The 16042-nt window shown below is 41.1% G+C and overlaps 1 long non-coding RNA gene across 1 annotated transcript in view; it reads left to right on the top strand.

Moving 5' to 3' along the window:
- LOC125005414 overlaps positions 1 to 16042 on the top strand; it is a 112817-nt gene that overhangs the window by 56465 nt on the left and 40310 nt on the right. Inside the window, exon 3 of the long non-coding RNA XR_007112445.1 lies at positions 13383 to 13449. This is a non-coding gene — a long non-coding RNA (uncharacterized LOC125005414). The remainder of the gene's footprint in view (positions 1 to 13382; positions 13450 to 16042) is intronic.

The raw sequence follows: 16042 nt of genomic DNA, 5'->3' as shown, positions 1-16042 counted from the left end.
GTTAAACGTAAACATGCTCCTAATTTACTTGTTCTTCTTTGTACTAAAACAATTGGGGAAGAAAATGGTTGTCATTACTTGTGGGTTTTTATGTTATTGTGTTACTGGACCAGCCGGCTTGAGATCACCCCCGAACTAGAATGGGTTTGACACCCCTGTGGTAACATCCGTAAGTCCTAAAATATTTATATTTATTGGTTAAGAAACCCAACGACACATAAAGTTACATTTGGCTTCACCTTGTGTTGCTACTTTAAATGAAACTTGCCTCAGTAGCGGAGGGTAATATGGATAAACATCTAGAAAATGAATACAGAAAAATGTCACTGAGGGTTGACAAGTTTCTATTTTAGCGCACGCAGTGGCACTAATACAAATAATAATAACTGATACTTAATGTGCATTTTACGACTTATCCATTTGACTTTTATGATGCTGAATTACAGTGATTTGATGTAGTGTAGTCCTTTACTCAGGCTGTTCTTCTGCTTTGCTGTTGACGGTTTGGTAATTTCACATGGCATGCGAGCGAGAGCAGCGTGCGTCAGATGCATTAAACGAATGAACTTAAGGCCCCAACTAAATGAATTAACCTTTAATCGGTTAACCTTATGTCCTCATTGACTTTCATGACACGAAGCGCGAACGACGCGTGCCGAGTTAAAACCCTGGAAGTTTTCATTCAACACCATTAGTGAACTGAGAAAAGTAAGTTAACGAAAACAATGTTAATGTTAATGGTTTGATTTCAACGTGTCATACTGACACTAATAAAACATAAACAGACAGATGGTAAGAGATGTTTACTTTGAGAAGGAGCCAATAGAGAAATCACTAGTTTTCATTCCTTCTGTCTTTTATTTTCTGAGTGTGAGCCTGGAGCTTCTAATTTACAATACTTTGCATAATGGAAACTAAAAATGTTCCTACCCAATGATTGTCTGACTTGTAACTAACATGAGCATTATTGTATAGCTGTTATATCTGTACTTTGGTTTCATTCATCTCTACTGTATTGTTTTTAATCACTTCCAAATCTTAACCAGTAATGTTTCCTAATGTCGAACAGATTAAAGATAAAATTCCAGTTTTCTTTAGGTTGCAGTGGTCATGACCATAAATAAAATCCTCCCTGAGGAAAAAAAAAAAAGATTATTTAAGTTGTGGCTTGAAATGCATATGACTCCACTGTCCTCTGCGTCTGTATATTAAAAAGCACAGCCCTGGATGAACGAGAATTCATTTTGGAAATTAAGTCTCTGCCATAACATTTTATTCCAAACAAGGCTGATGCAGCGGTTGCCCCCGCCTTTGATCCCGGTATGTAAAATTAAATGAATAAATTAGAATCCTTCTGCAAAAATTCAGTTTGTCTCTGTTGTGAACACAGAATATTAATGGGCCGACCAATATTCATGTCAGCTCTGCACTATGGAAACATAATCTGTATGGAGTACCGACCAGCTTGAAGTCTTTTGAGACTGTCTGGTCACAGTAACATAGTTAATTGTAAGTTTTGCATACGCACACAACGCTCGCCTATTTAGTTCCGAACTCTCGTCGGTCATCGCTCGTTACACAAACGATTAACTCTCCACGTTAGTCGTGTACTGTAGGGTTACATGACACTCACTTCATCACAAGTTGTTTTGAGATTCAGAGCAGAGGAACTGTTGCGTATTTATTATACAGTATTGTATTTTTAAATTAAACAACATCAGTCTCGCCAGCAGTGAACAGCTGAATTAAACAGCACAAACTCGAAAGACACTTGCCCTGATTTTGACACATTCTGCTATGATGATTAATATGAATACCCTGATGTACGCAAACAGTATTAGCATTTCCACTACTATTAATTTGAAATCCTTTAGTAGTTTAAAAAAAAATATTTCCATACGTCTTATACGTCTATAATAAATAAAGACATGTTTAGTTCAAAGTTGGACTTGGCTTCAATGTGTTGTAGAACTTAATAATATTGACTTTTATCATGTTACTTGCTGGTTGTTAATTGCAGCTGCCTGTATGGATGGTACCCTTTGCTATAGTCTTAGCATCTTCCAGCTTGTTTTATTTAAGTTCTCAGTTGAGCAGGTCGTGTTATATCCCAAACAAACTGAGCTGGTACAAAAGCAACTGGACTTACTGGGTTTCTTGACGACGTTTTGACTTTTGAATCTAGTTTGTGACTAGTCTCTGAAAATGATGGCGCATTTAGCAGCTAAGGAATCAAATTCCTCCCCACAGATATCGGTGGGCAAAAACACACTTTAATCTGCATTTATTGCCTCAACCACAACTCCACATAAAAAAAACAAAATGTGTTTAAATAAAGCAAAAATGACAACGGCTTCATGTTTCTTGCAGCCCTTATAGTTAAAACAAACCACCTTTTATTCAGTCCAAACAAGAAAGTGTGAACACACCCACAAGTCTCTGGCAAACGGTTTCACCAAACTGCACAACCATCTGACAGCACCCCATTATATTTGCAACCTCCCACATGAAGGCAGAACTTAAAATTTTTACATTTTCCACCACGAAAAGAACATTAGTTCAATTTTCTTTAACTAATTTGTGCTCTCAGCTGACAGTTTGAATTACACATTAACGGATGATTTGGAGTGGCACGTAATGATTATTGCCTGTATTTCGCGAAATCAAATTAAAAAGTTAATACTTGACAATGCCATTACTCATTCGGCGACCCTTTTACCAAGTCTGCCAGGAAGACGTAACACCACCGTTGCACGAGCTATTCTTATATTTGGTGTTTTGTTCTGCGGCGGCGGACAACAAGGTAGAAAATCCACAGCCAAGTGTGTGCTCCGAGTGTTCATTTGGGCTGAGATGGCCACTGAAACAGGCGCCGCATACAGGCTGTCACTCTCATGTTCCTCAAAAAAATCAAGTGACAACTCATTCTCTCGGGCAGTTGTCACCTTTGAAGCGGTCCCTCATCAGGAGTGTATGTGTCCTCATGGAATGAAGGTTGTCATTTACCAGTGGCTTTACAGCTTATTACTGAGCGGGAGTCAGTGACACCTGTCAAAATGCAGGGCGAGGAGGTGGACATGGTGCAACTCTACAAGTACCTGGGGGTGCATAACAACAACAGGCTGGACAGGACTAATAAAAAATTGTACAAGAGCTGGCAGGATATTGTTCTTCAAAACTATCGCTTCTAGCAGTGCTGGCCAGCATACTGTTCTCTGCAGGGGTGTGCGAGCCAGACATCGGCACAGTAAAGGATGCAGACTTGAGGAAGAATGAATAAAAAAAAATGCTGCTGCTGCTGTTGGTGGTGTGGTGGGATATTTAAAACCATGACTAAGGAAAAGAAAATGGGCTAGTATGTAAAGAATTAATTGGGGAAAAAAATTGTCATCGTGCAACGTTTACAGCAGGTCACGTGATGCTAAACTGCATAACACCTTTTTGTGTAATGTGTCATGACATAAAAAAGAAGTGTTACATTTTTAGCTAACATGACGTCATCATCAACACCAGCACCAGCCTTGCGTGGCAATATATCAAATGTAAATACTGAGTAACTTGGTGTGAAACATGACGTTACACAGAATAAGAACAAGTCTGCTAAATGGTCTAGTCTAAAGTACAAGTGTTTCTTTTTTATGTAGAGATACTTAAAAATTTCTGGTGGAGTAATTCAATATAAATACTAAACCAAAGAGGGCTGTGGTTAGTGAATGCGGTGGCATAGCTTTATACTCATGATATGCAGCTCAGAGAAGTCTAACTATAGACCATGAACAAACACAAAAGCAGTTTAGGAACTACTGAACAAAAAACAACAAACAAAAAAAAAAACAAAAACAGTGCAAGGTGTTGACCTGGTCGCCTAATTCACTAGATCCCAAACCAATAAAGTATCTCTGTGATGAGCCATAGAGGCCCCTCCCCTCAACTATAACACAAAGGCCCCCACTAACATCCATGGGTAACATCCTGTTGCCAGACACCATAGAAGACCCATGTCCGTTCTCTGATGAGTTGCATCAGTTTGGGGTCACAAGGGCGACCTAGCCAATAATAGGAAGGTGGTCATAATGTTGTACCTGATCAGGATGGATGGATTGATAGGTGGATAGTAGCGGTGGAGCCGAACCCGTATACAGTATTCAGAAAGGCAACGGTAACGTGATTTTTAGAAATACTCATTTCAAACAAATAGTTTTAAAATGATTTGTATTCGAGAACAAGACAAAGCAGGGCCTGTTTTGGCGTATTTCCTTTGTTGCTTAGTCTTTCTTCCTTGTTTGTTATAAATAAAAGAGAGGTTACAGAGGCATCATATAACTTTTGGGAAGCGGAGTTTGACCATGAGATTATTCCGTTGCATTACATTAGTAGACGTCTGCCGTCAGGTTCTCTCACGTTAGCATGCGTTTGTTAGCTTGGTAATTCAGACTATTGTCTACTGGTAAATGATCTCTTTTATATCGCGCTTCTCTACCTATTGGTACTCAAAGCGCTTCTACCTGCTGAGCCACAGTCACCCCCATTGTCTGTTCAGCCCGTTCAAGTCAGCCTAAATAAACCTGTATTAGCTGCATTTAATGCAAAACATCAACCAGTATTGCATATGCATCCATAATAATAAACCTAATGGATCGATAGGTGGATTCTTTCTTTTCAAGTTTATTTCCACAGTCTGTACAGCGCCTCACGTGAATACATACATACAAACATCCACAACACATTCATGCACACATACCATAGGTAGATAGCAGGAGTTTTAATGGGGGGCTGCCTGGGGCCATGTGTTACGGTGCGTGTCCTGCGTGCGATGGCTTTGTTGTGGAGGTCTGAGACGTTGGCGTGGGTAAGGCCAATCATTTTGGAGCTATTGTGTGTAATAATAAAAACAAGGTGAGGAAACGGGGGGGGGCGCAGCAGAGGAGTGTGGGTTTAATTATACTTTTGTGAAGCAACAACAGACGGTGCTTTGAGTTTGCGGATGGCAGAAAATCTTTGTGGGCAGCGTCGGTGGATATCAGTGATGTGTTGTTCGAAGTTCAGTTTATAGTCCAGGGTGAGTCCGAGATACTTGAAGCAGTCCACTATCTCATCAGTTCCATTGTTGATGCAGGTAGGGCTGTGGGTGGACTTGTTAATGACCACTTCTTTTATCTTTGCTACATTCGGTTGCAGGTAATTGTCCATGCACCACTGTGAGCGACCGGTCTGAAATGTATTTTCTCATTCATGTCTCTCAGTGGTCAGACGGCACAGAAAATGTACCCTCGCTCTGCTCCTACACACCATCTGATCTGATGACTCCTCTCTTTTGTGCATTGCAGTGATTTCAGCACACGCAGCGTGAGCTCCTTGGTTCCATTGTTTGAAATAACAGAGAAACTCAACTAGCATTTCAGCTGCATAATTACAAAATGATGTCGGCACACCGGGGCACAGCTTTAAAGGGCCCGAGCCTACACGTGAAGGCTGCGGTGTGTTCAGGCACAAAGGCAGAAACTACGTACAGGAGAGCGGGAGCGAGTACAAAGGAGCTGCGGTCTGTGCCATGTCGTCAGCGTCATCGAGGCACGCGCCGGCTCGCTGCGAATCCTCTGAACAGCTACCTGCTCTGTTTACACGGGCTCAGTTGGACATTACACAGGGTGATAGAACAAAGTCTGTTTCGTGTCCAGTCCAACGGATATAGACTTAGATTTAACCATCCATGAGGGAAATTACTTGGGCGCAGTAGCTTAGTTGCACATAAAAAAACACTCTTGAGAAGCACAAGTAAAAGGAAAGATAAAATAAGATTAAAGTGCAACAGAAGTAAAATCAAGTAAAGGCTAGTATAATTAATATTAGCATATACAATAATGCACAAGACATAAATAACATGGAGTTGCAGAAAGGTGAGTTGAATAGAGAAGGGTATGAAAGAAATGCTGAAGCCTTCACTGTGGGTGTAGAGTTGAATCAGTCTGTTGGAGAATGAGCTCCGCTGCCCCTCTATAGTCCGGTGTAGTGGATTACACGGATCGTCCGTGATGGAGTGCGGTTTGTCCGGCGTCCTCCTGTCCCTCGCCGAGACAAACGTCTCCATCCCACCGCCCAGTAACGTGACCAGCCTTTTCGGATCAATTTGCCGATCCTACATTTGTACATTTGCACCCTCACATACAGAACCTAGATGCGAGGTCGGGAAAATGTCAAGTTACAGTGCATACGTGAAAAGGGTCTATAGCGAAGCGAAAGGTGGGCTAAAGAGTAGCTTTCTCTTTTTTTTTTCTGGCTCTCTCGGATACAAAACTATCATATGCTGCGCGCTGTTTCCACATTTCCGCCTGCAGACGAAACTGGGACCAGGAATAAACCGAACCACATCCTCAGTAACATTTTCCACCCCCTCTACAGTCGTATTTGGGGTTAGCTTCATCACTCCAAGGTGCCTCATCAAGGTCTCTCGGTGGTCATTTGTTTTTTTTTTGTTTTTTTTTCCACCCACCAACAGACTCCTTTCTTTTTCCTTTCATCTCTGCAAACTGCAAAGGAGTTGAAGCAGGACGTCTGCACAGATCTGAAATGAGCAAATGTCACGGATTGTTCTCTGCATCATGAACTTATCAATGTATGTTTAACCATGAACTTCCAAACTACTGTAAAATAAACAGACTTGGTGTCTTTGGAAGTGGATTGTGGGTTTAGTTGTAAACTACTGTCCATGTTATGAGACGTTTTTACATCTATATAATACTGTTTTGTCAATCTGATAAACCGCAAATCTCTTCTCGTATTAATACTGTTTTATGTGCTGTCTCCAGACACACATTTTAGATCGACAGATTTCTCAAACAAGACTCTTTTATGTAGGAATATTGTCAATAGTCGAGATCCTCAATCAGTGCAAGTCTTTCAGTACTAATTAAATATCACTGCGTGAACTTTGGGATAGTCAGACATTTTTAAAAAGCAAACATGTCAGAGAAAAGAAGCAGCCTCTTACAGTGTTAACCCGCACATCAAAGCTCAGCTGCTCAGAGTTTTGAATTGGGAAAAGATTGAATTAAACAACAGTTGTGAGGTTTCTTTTAACAACTGTTGTGCATCGGAGAAAGATCAAAACAGCGACGCTCCTGTGAGGAGCCTCGATCCTACGAGGGCTTGTCTGCCGGCGCTGTGCTGCTGAAATTGAAACGCCGTTGAGTGCCTTTTTTTTGTTACGTCAGTGTCGAAATCCAATGATGGGATTCCAGATCTGAGTCACAGTGTAACTGCCGCATGTATATTCCAGTGTATTTTTCAGTCGAGCGACTTCAATTCATGTTGCAGATGGATGTAGCTTATAGTGTTAACGGTAAAAGTTTTGCTGTTTAATCTTGAGTTGAAATTTCCCAGAACTGAGTGTAATATATTCCCCAGGCTGAATCCCACATGGCCTACCAGGCACACGGCTATAAATGGGGCTCACAGCGGGCAAACCAGGCTTCTCTGAAAATCCATTAATTTTACAGGAGAGTGACTTCAGAATGGAGACAATAATTCTGTCAGACTGCAGTCGATCTGATGTTTTTTTTTTTTTTTTTTTGGCATTTTAACTAAGATGCAGCAACGTAAGCGGAAAAATTTGACATCAGTCGTTACATAAAAATGTTTGCCCGTTCTCTCCGGAGATAGGGCGTGATGTAAATTTCTGTGGATTGTAGCTTGCGGTGATTTCGGGGGATCTTTGGATCACAAGGGCTTGCTTCACTCAGGATGGTCAGGATAATCGGGCACTGCACAGGGCACAAAGCCTAACCTTGTAGAAATTTGTATATATAATTTGAATTAATTATTTTTTCAAAGTAAACAGTAATGAAGTAGCTAAAGTCTCGTTTCGGGTTGCACATTGTACAGTAAGTAATTTCAGATGGAATTTTTTTTTAATTGCATTTTGAAGACGGTGACTACATCCTTGATAGGATTAGCCATCAAACCCCCAAAAGATTCATCCTTCTTTCTGTCAGCCATCCGCCAGGACATCAAGACCGTGATTGGATAAAAGGGGGGAAAAAATGTTACCCGCCCTGTTGTCATTACCAATCCAACACTGGCAGATCTATTTTTACTTCAAGTAATGAGGAAGGAAGTTGGTTAATTCCGCCTTGATCCTTTTTGAAAGCCTAGTGGGGGTTTGAGCCTGTTTAAAGAGGAAGAGGGACGTCTAATGGTTCCTTTAATGTGAAGTTTAAATATATCTATTTCAGTGAGACCTTTAAGGAAAAAAGGTACTGATGAACAAGTGTGAATATTATCCTGTCAGTCTTTTCAAAGCCCCAAGTCCTACTTTAACATGCTTAATAGCGTGTGCTTGTGCTCTGGAGAGATTTGCCTGAAGTGGAAAGGTTACCACAGTCCACCGCAGAAAACTCTTAGAAGTCCTAATATTAACATGTTTTTAAAGCACAATATGAATATAAATATTCTACATTTTTCAATATAATGGACCAGACCTATTTATTTATTTATGTATTTATTTATTTTAATTAATTAAGCAACTAACAAAAATCAAAAGCCCAGTGGCTAAAAATAAGTAAAATATCCCCGTTACCTTAATATAAGTGTCTCACAGTCCATACTGATGTTGTTGGATTTTTTTTACTTGTGAATCAAATGTATTTTTGCTTGATAGTACAGTACATATTGGATGTTTAAAAATGAGGCTGCGGCTAGAGACGAGTGGCGGCAAGAAATGTCAATCCAGCGAGCTGCAGCATGGTTGTAAATGGAAAAAAACGACTAATCTAGTGACTGAGGCCATGACCAGTGGGAGTGTGTGATAGAGTTCAACCAGACACTCAAAATCAACTCAAAATACAGAATATCCCAGTTGTTTACCACAAGGAACCAGCTTCCATGACTTTGGTTCTTACCGCCAAGCTCGGCATGATGGAAGCATCGGGTCAACCTACATGTAGCAGCTGTTATCTAGGAATATATACACCAATCAGGCTTAACATTATGACCACCTTCCTAATATTGTGTAGGTCTCCCTCGTGCCCCCAAACTGTCGTGACACATCAGAGAGTGGACACGGACCTTCTGAGGGTGTCCTGTGGTGTCCAGCAGCAGGATGTTTTCAGTGGGGGCCTTTGGGTCCTGTGGGTTAAGGAGAGAGGGGGTCTGTGGATCATCCCACAGATACTTGATCTGTTTGGGATCTAGTGAATTTGGAGGCCAGGTGAACACCTTGTGCTGTTTGATGTTATTTGAGTTGTTGGCTGAATCCTGCTGGGGATGTCTGCTGCCATCAAGGAGTGTGATTGCTATTGATTTTAATGGTGGGTGCCTGTCCGGTCAGGTGTGTCTTAGTTTCAAAACGTGAGTCTAAGATGGTCAACGTCATTAACTCATTTTAATGTTGTGTCCGATCAGTATGTTCTTGAGGTTTGAAATAAATTATGGGCGACTTGCTTCTATGTGGATGAGGCCTTGGTGTAAATGATGCCATTAGTATCAACTTCTATTTATTAGTAACCTCTAAGCCTGATGTCGTTGTCGCCGAGCGGAAGCAGCGCGACTCACTCAAAATAAGAATGTAGAATGGAGAGAGATATTAACAAATATATAAATAAATAATGTTCTGTACTGTATTAAGTTTGTTTTTAAAGAAAATAAATACAGAGTGGTTTGTGGTGTGAAGCATTCATTTACACAATAATAGATGGTTGGGATTACATTACCGTGTATGAGCCAGACAGTTTACACTAGGATGGTAATAAGTTTCGCCCAGTTCCTAAGAAACCACAAGAGCTTGAATTTAACCTTATTGGCTCAGGAAGTAACTGTGTTTGTGCTTACAGTTGTGTATTGAGTGGTGTATTTTTTTATCAGAGTAACAGGTTGCAGGATTCTTTTGCTTTTAGTTTGTGTCATATTCAAACAGATTGAAATGAATAGAGCTAATCAAGTGTTGTAAAATAGCCTAATTGAGTTGAATGATGTGAATGACTGGATAATCCGCTGTCTGCCATGACAAATATTCATTGAGATTTTCATCTCCTCATTTTAGTTTTCACGGTGTTCAGTGAAGATGTTTAATCAACGTGTGCAGAAGAATGAATGCATCTTATTTATCAGTGTGAAGCATGGACTCTGTGACTCACCAGGAAGTAGTTACACTTGAGGTGAAGTGGTTATATGGTCCCGGTGAGGATGGTTGTTCAAATATTTGGAAGGTTTGAGTTAGCATTTTAGCTTAGCTTCAACAAATGTAAAAAATGTTTATATTTTTGATCATCACCAGAGCTCTCAACAAAAAATAGATGTCTTCGTCTTCAAAAGCGTTCACCAATATCCGCGGAATTCCACCTGTCTGGACCGTAAATCTGAACGTAATGGTAATCTGTCCTGTAGTTGCCAAGATAGTTCACTTGTCAGGGCGAATGAACTCACTGACTGACTGATGTTGCCGTCCCTGGAGCCAGGGCAAAAAAAAAAAATTAAAAAAAAAAATATAAAAAAGCAAAGCAACTGAATACATTTCCCCGTGATAACTATTCACTTGGCCCGCCGCACACACACTCCTAATTACATACTTCAGCTTTTCCGTGGCGTTCGGAAAAGAAAAGCACTCGAGCGAGAGAGGCAAACAGAATGAGACAAAGATTATGCATGGTGTCTCCACCCTCCAGGGTAGTAAAGCATATCAAAGGTTGGCTAGACTGCACTGGGCAGCTGCTGTGGCGTGAAGATGTGCCACCCTGCCAGACACGCAGATGTAATGAGTCATTGTGTACTGGAGTTTTGTCAAAAGCCTGCATCTCTAGTCTTCTGTTGCCTTCTCTCATGTTTTTTTTTTTTTTTCTCCTCTCCATGCATCTTCCACCCTTTTCTCTTTGTTTTGTGTCTGTCTCGGTGTTCGGGGCTAAAATTTCATTTTAATGAACTATCCACGGTCGCGCTCGTTTCCGCGCGTTTCCGATGAGGGCTCGACTCTCGCTCATGACCCCGTGGTATAAAATAAAGTTTAATAAGGTCAGATTACACAAAACAAAAGGGCAGGATTTGTAAAGGTCACGTGCAGGGGTGGGGTGGTCTCAGCACGCAGCTCAGTGGGGAAAACAACAGAATACTGTGGGTAACAATGATCTAAAAAGCTCTGGAAGCGTCGCTTGCATTCATTTAAGTTCTCGTCGTAAAGAATTGTTTTAGAGACCAGGGTCTGTCTTTGGTGCGAGGAAATTCTGCATTTTTATCAACTTTGCGAATAAATTTTTCATTTCACTCATTCACAATATTCACAAATAGGTATAGATGAAGGAGAAGTGGAGAAAGTTGCACGGGTAGTTTCTTTTTATTGGCCACGAGCGCAATCAAAGAGGTGTAAGGCTGAGTTGAATACCCTCCTCCCTCTTTTAAAATTCATTTCTTTCCATATGAAACAAGCAGAGACACTCCAGGGCCAACAGGTTTGTTCGTGATGCCTTTGCCTTGGAACGTGGACGTGAGCAGGTGGCTGCACCGGGGGGGCAGAGACAAAAAGCTGCCGTCAGAACGGACAGTTTCCAACAGCCCTCGGTCTGCGCAGGAAGTCAAAGCGGTGTGGACATTCTGTTGGAGTGGATCTTGATTTAATAAAACCAAGAAACTAATTAGGTTGGACACACTCACTAATGGTTGTCTTAATGATGTCTTTCTAGGTGACTTACGTCACTAACCTGCATACTGCTCAGTTCTTGTGCGTTAATTCTTATTTAAAGCATCCTATAATGTCAGTTTACTGCTGTTTATCCGATGAATTGATTTTCTCTAAAAACCTTCAACTTGACCTTTCGCTTTATTTATTTTTTGTTTTGAAAATTCATGTTGCAGTGTGATACGACGGTCCATTAAAATAAGAATCTGTGGTCAAACACCGTCACTGACTATAGCTCTGCAGCTGAACAAACAGCTCTGTTTATTCATTCCTGCTGCAGGTAATTAGTTGTAAAATACCACATAGATAAAACTTTGGCCATATGGTAGAGCAAACATTTACATTAACAAATTACCACGAGTGATACCGATTCAGTCTAATTTAAATAAATAAATTAAAAAAATTGCATTCTGCCTCAACCCCTTATGCCATGTCAGTGTGTGCTGCATAATTCACTCCTGGAGCTCTTAATCAGGTGTCCTGTGTTGCAGCGCTGCCCACCCCCAACTTCCCCCTGGCAGCACAGAATGTGAAGAGGAGAGACGGTACAGAAGGATTAGATAATCTGAAGTTTTCTCGTTTACTTTGGCACATTTGTCAATGCGCAAAAATATTCAATCAGTGATTGAGAAATAATAGAAAATTTAGAAGAATTTTGTGCAGCCATTCATTTGGTAAAGAGTAAAACGTATGAGCTGAAAATGGACGACTGTAATTGACTTAGAGTCAACAAATAAGGAACATTTTTAAAACGAGTTTTAAAGTTTACAAAGAATCTTTCACATGCAATAGATATGATAGAAGTTCTATGTTCAGACGTCTGTGGTCTTACAGTTTTGAATTTGAAGGGATTGGGTCAGAATCTGTGCAGAAGAAAAAGTAGAGCGCAAAGAAACAGACAAATTCTGTTTTTTTTTTTCTAAGAACACATTGATGTGGTCTCATTAGAGGTGATACATTTATAGATTTGAAAAGAAAGATTGATAGTGGAGACTGACACAAAGAGTCCAATGGTAAAGCCTTGATCTCCGCGCCTCGTGTGCAGCGTGCAGACAGTGTTTGGTGTGCAGACAGTGGTTTGAATATCTTTAGATTTTGGACGTTTGATCGATCGAACAATCTCAAGAAGTATTTTTTAAACTGGGAAAATAACCAGAAATGAAAACAATCTTTAGTCACAGCCTTACATCTCACAAAATATGTATGAATTGAACAATGTACATGTTTACATGATGCCTCGTGTCCCTTCTCTGCTGCCACACCACGCACAACTCTTCCCGCCCGACAACAGCTTTAGCCGGAGTTGCAACACACGACCGCAGCCAAGCATGTTTCAAACTCAGACAATGCAGCGCGTTATCACCAGCCACAGTGCCACTCGCTTGCTGGCTGGGCCGATGTGCGGAACCAGCGTGGTTGGATGTGGAGGGGAGATAGGACGCTCTGATAGAGCCCGGGGCTAAAGGAGAGCATTGTGTGCCGCTGAACCACAGACCAACGGGGTTGTCTTAGTTATGCATCACAGAACCGGATGCGTCTTCGTAAATCACCCAATTTCAGCTTTGTAATTCCCTCCACTGTCTCTCTCTCTCTCTCTCTCTTCCTGCCAGTTGCCTTGTTTTTTTAAAACCGGCAGAGCTATGTATGCACGCTTAAAAAGTCCAAACGGGTGGTTGCTGCTGCTGCCTACGTCCTAATGACCGGCCGTTCTTTCTTTCAGGCTTCCCGACGTGCAAAGGCCCTAATGGACGGGCGACTGGAGGAATGTGGACAATGGATGATTGCCGGTAAGGTCCAAGAGACAAAAAAAAAAAAAGAAAGAAAGAAAAAAAAGTGAGGAGGACAAAGAAAGGATTTTTAAGGGTCGCAATAAGTCAAGGATGAAATAGGGAAAGATGAAAAGTGCATTGATTGGATCGCTCAGCTAACCATAGAAAAGAGTCTGAGAGAGGAAATGGCTCAGAGATCCCAGTTTAATAGTATTCTTTCAGACAAGCTAATCATCAGAGAGTGTGAATGACTCAGACTTATCGCCCCTTTTACTGTAGCAAAATTGATCACATTATCTCCCATCCATCTCTGTATATTCATCCCGGCTGAAAGTGGTTGTCCAAAGCACATAATGGACAGATTAGGAGAAAACCTCTGTTCTGGCAACACTCAATATTTCCCCATTAGTGCGGCGGCCTCTGGGATTAGACCTTTGCCACACATTAAAGATGTCAATACTGCTAATATTGTTTTTAGAGGTCCTCCACCTTCTTGTGTAACCAGATCCGTTTGATAAGATCTATCGAGCAGCTCGGAGACTGGCACTGAGAGACCTACAGGTCTCAGAGAACGGGAGACAGTGGGATAAAATGGCCAAAGAGCCTTTTTCTCTCCTCAGAGTAGCTCTGCTCGGACCGCTGGAGATCACAGAACAGTGATTTATTAAGCATGTCGGTATCTGTTTCAGTGCTCAGCTGTGATGCTCATTGGGCTGAATTCTACATGCGCCAGACAACAAAAGTCAGTAATAACAGTTGGTAATTTAGATTTAGATGGACTCTATTGATGCTGTTTGGTCACATTAACTCAGTAGCACATAAAAAAAAATGTAAAACTGCTCGTAAAAAATAAAATAGTTTAATGTAATAAATAAATAAAATGGATAATAAAAAATATAGTATCTGCATATGTACAAATCCCCAAGAAACACAAATAGAAGTAAATATACATCATATACACAGGAAAGATAAATGAAAAGGTGCAATAATGCGCAGTGACATCTGATTGACATGCATATGTGTCTGCTCCACTACAGTTTTGCAGGTTGTTGTACAGTAAACAAACACTTAGACTGAATATTGATCATAAAGCTCTGCAGAAAATACAGGGACAGAAATGACAACAAAAAAATCGGCAATGACGACTCTCCGCCGCAAGATGGCGCCATTGTGCTTCCTTAGAACACCACATATTGCGCTTGTGTAGTAGATTATCACGTAGTTAAACAATAATCAAACATTACCTGTATTTGATTTAACAGAATTATTGTATCATCTTGATGAATGAGTGAATAAAATAACATCACATATCATATTTTTATTTTTTTTTTTTTTTTTAAAAACGTCTTGTTTGACCTCTGTTATCAGTCAAAATTAGCCACAAGTCTCTTTTCATGGTGGATTTTCAACATTATCATCTAGTTTATGGCAGTTTTCTTTCTACTGGCCGCAGACCGAAGCCCTCACCACTGTCCTGTATATAATTTCAGTGGCAGATGAAAACATATACTCGGGCGTGTGTGAGAACGTCCTCTCAGTGCGGCAGTGCTGAGGTCATATCCACTGGGATGGCCTGGTCTGTGTGTGTGTGTCTGTGTGTGTGTGTGTGTGTGTGTGTGTGTGCGTGGACAGGATGAGGAATAGAGCCCCACTTTCAGAGTTAGATAAATACCTCCATCCGCCTCACTGGAGCATTCACCGGGGACAACACAAAGACCAAAATCAGCAATACATAAGCATCAATAATTAAGCAGCCACACACCGAGTGAGAGGGTGAAGGGAGGGAGGGTGGGGTTCTGGATGGTGCACAAGGTTTCCTCTGAAGTGATCCTAAACGCTGCTAATGTCTGTGAAGCTTATCACTGAGGACAAAATGGAGCAGGATGCGTTTTCCTTCAACTAGATAACGCAAGTGTAATGTCTCTTCCTTTGTCTTTTTTCATTTTCTCTCTGTCCACCATTCCCTCTGTGACTCTTTTTTCTTTCCCATTTGGATTTTTCTCAGACTTCATCCATTGGGTCAAAGCTTTTCCTATGAACAACTACACCCCATGACCCAGTCTGGCTCAGCCTGCGCCTCATCATTTATTTATGAGAGCCACTATCAGAGCAATGCTGCACAAAACAACAGTGATGTCATTGCCTTCATTTCATTCACTCTGCGTTGACTGAACGATGCGATTCCTTTTGGCCGCCAGCAACAGACGACTCGGAAAGTTGAAACCAAAAACCTATAAAAGTTTTAAAACTGACCAAACACACACACACACACACACACACACACACACACACACACACACAAATAAAACTTTGCTTTGTGGCTCTGGATGCATAAGATCATCAGAACATAGTTAGGTAAGGTTTAAAAGTTCATTATTTATTTTCCCACCACACACATGTGTGTGTTGTTATTGTGGCAAGTCCTCTAAGAAGATTCAGTCTGGAGGCAGTTTTATTTTGGAAGGAAAAAGGGGCTTTGGTGTCATGTTCCTGTAGGGGCTCTGGGACGAGTAGAGGTCTAGGATTTCTTCCAGTGTCACTTTGTCCTTGTGGATTATCTATCTCCAGCTCATTTTTTCCCCCCCCTCCTGCCTCTTGTACGTCTCAATCG

This window comes from Mugil cephalus, chromosome 3, assembly GCF_022458985.1.
Source record: "Mugil cephalus isolate CIBA_MC_2020 chromosome 3, CIBA_Mcephalus_1.1, whole genome shotgun sequence".
NCBI classification, from domain to species: Eukaryota; Metazoa; Chordata; class Actinopteri; order Mugiliformes; family Mugilidae; genus Mugil; species Mugil cephalus.
Note: the sequence above shows the minus strand (reverse complement) of the source record. Positions and strands in the feature narration are given on the sequence as shown.